At 39.4% G+C, this 2,200-nt stretch overlaps 1 pseudogene; it reads right to left on the bottom strand.

Annotated features, from left to right (window-relative positions):
- Positions 1-659: 659 nt before the first annotated feature.
- LOC116858351 lies at positions 660-1,142 on the bottom strand (annotated as a pseudogene).
- Positions 1,143-2,200: the final 1,058 nt, after the last annotated feature.

Genomic DNA, 2,200 nt, shown 5'->3' with positions numbered 1-2,200 from the left:
GTGAAATAAATACATTTGAGGGTTAAGTCTCAGTTTAGATTCTGTAATATTTTGATATATCTATAAAGGGACCTCTTCCCTACATGAAACTTCTCTTTACTCAGAAGCTCTCCAGGCTCTTCTTCCCAGGATTTAGAAATTAATAATGTGAAGTATCAGTATTTCCTAATTTTAAAGTTTCCCAAGGACACATAACCGTCAGTAATTGGTATCAACTGAACAGAGAGGGAAGTTTTCAAAAATTAAACACTAATTTTCTGCACAGCTCTTACTTAAGAATTAACAGGCTTTCCCTTTCTCCATCTTTCCCAGAACAAACACAGAAGTTTAATCAGGTATTGATAGAAATAAGGCTGAATTCCCTTAAAAAAATTGATAAGCTAATAGGCAAAATCTCATACATAAAGTTTAGTTAGGCTGTGAGTCTTGTGAGAAGCTAGGAGACAATCCCATAAATTCATCTCAGCAAGGAACCAAGTCTCCAAATTTCTTGGATACAATTTCTCTCAAACCCTTCCCTCAAAGACTAAAATAACCAGGTGATTAGGAGAAGAGGCTTGGATTTACCTGTTATTTCCTCCTTAGTGTGATTTGAATTGCATGACAGAGCAGAGGTAAAGAAGTGAACAGTCAATTCTCAAGGCATTAAATAAAAAAGGTCAGAGTTTCCACAGCATGATGACAGCTTTGCAGATGCCCACATCATGATAGTTGAGACAACAAAGTCCAGCAAAGATTAAAGCTGAGAGTGCCAAAACACCTACCTTAGCAGGTTTCTACAAAGCATTGCCTCGAACATAGTCAGGAACCATTTGTCCAAGGCCCCAACTGACTATGGAGAGTGCAGGTTTGCATCTAGGAAGTAGTTGTCCATTGCAGAGCCAAGATTCAAATAAGCAGCTGGATTGGGTCCAGGAGCAAAAATTTGACAACGCTCTAACCAGTCCAGTGGAGAAATGCAGTCTTAGAACCAGAATGGTAGTTGAGTGACAGGTGAATGTGCTCTTTTCTACACCATTCAGGGGTAGGCTGGTCATGGAGAAATGCTGAGACATGAGCAGGTCTGACACTGGGATTTGGAGAAAGAGAGTTCAGCCCTCTTGCACACTTCACAGGACACTTGGCCTCCAGAGACTTGCCATCTCTCTCCTGAAGGCTCAAGGTCCTAGGATTGACATTCTTTTTCTCTCTAGAGAGTTGGGGAGGAGCAGAGTGAGAGGGAGAGAAGTAGCACGGTCCCAAGTAGCACGGTCCAATGTTGGACTGGATCTCACATCCCTGAGATGGTGACCTGGGGTGAAATCAAGATCCAACACGCAACCAACTGAGCCACCCAGGTGCTCCTCTAGGACTGACTTTTAATGGATGCAGGACTGCCTGGTCCTTTTCCTAGACAGAATCTGATTTAGAGTGTAGGTTCAGGGTCAATCTCTTTCTCATGTATTTATTTCCTGTGTAGCCTTTGGTAAGTTACATACATGTATAATCCTCAGTTTGTTCATCCAAAAAATATGGATAAAAATAACATCTATTGCATAGGGTTGTTGAAAAGATTAAAATATAGAGTACATGTAATATGTTTAATATAATACTTAGACAAAAATTTTTCCCTCTTATTACATCATATACTTTCTTCTTAGAACATTGTTATAGAGAACCAGGACTCTACTCTCCCCCACCCCCATAAATTATTGCATTTCTAAGAAAGTGGGTAAGAAATTATCTGTGGACTGTAAAAGTTGATATTCCTCTACCACTATGTCTTTTTTTTTTTTTTTTTAATTGTTAGCATCCCTTGAACTTCTGGGCTAATTCTTTACATAAGCTGTTTTCAGATTCTGTTCTGTTTTACGGAATTTAATAGGGGATGGAAAGCAGGCCAAACTCAGAGATCATGTATTCAGCTGCAAATAAGTCCCCAGTACAATTTTATTAAAAAAAAGAGATAATGGATAAAATATTTTAAAAATATTTATAGTTTTATTATTTTTAAAAAGATTTTTATTTATTTATTTATTTGACAGACAGAGATCACAAGTAGGCAGAGAGGCAGGCAGAGAGAGAGGAAGGGAAGCAGGCTTCCTGCTGAGCAGAGAGTCTGATACGATGTGGGGCTCGATCCCAGGACCCTGGGATCATGACCTGAGCTGAAGGCAGAGGCTTTAACCCACTGAGCCACTCAAGTGCCCCTATAGTTTTA

This window comes from Lontra canadensis, unplaced genomic scaffold, assembly GCF_010015895.1.
Source record: "Lontra canadensis isolate GAN:19392208 unplaced genomic scaffold, GSC_riverotter_1.0 scaffold135, whole genome shotgun sequence".
NCBI classification, from domain to species: Eukaryota; Metazoa; Chordata; class Mammalia; order Carnivora; family Mustelidae; genus Lontra; species Lontra canadensis.
The sequence above is the reverse complement of the archived record's forward strand: the minus strand, read 5'-3'. Positions and strand labels throughout refer to the sequence as shown.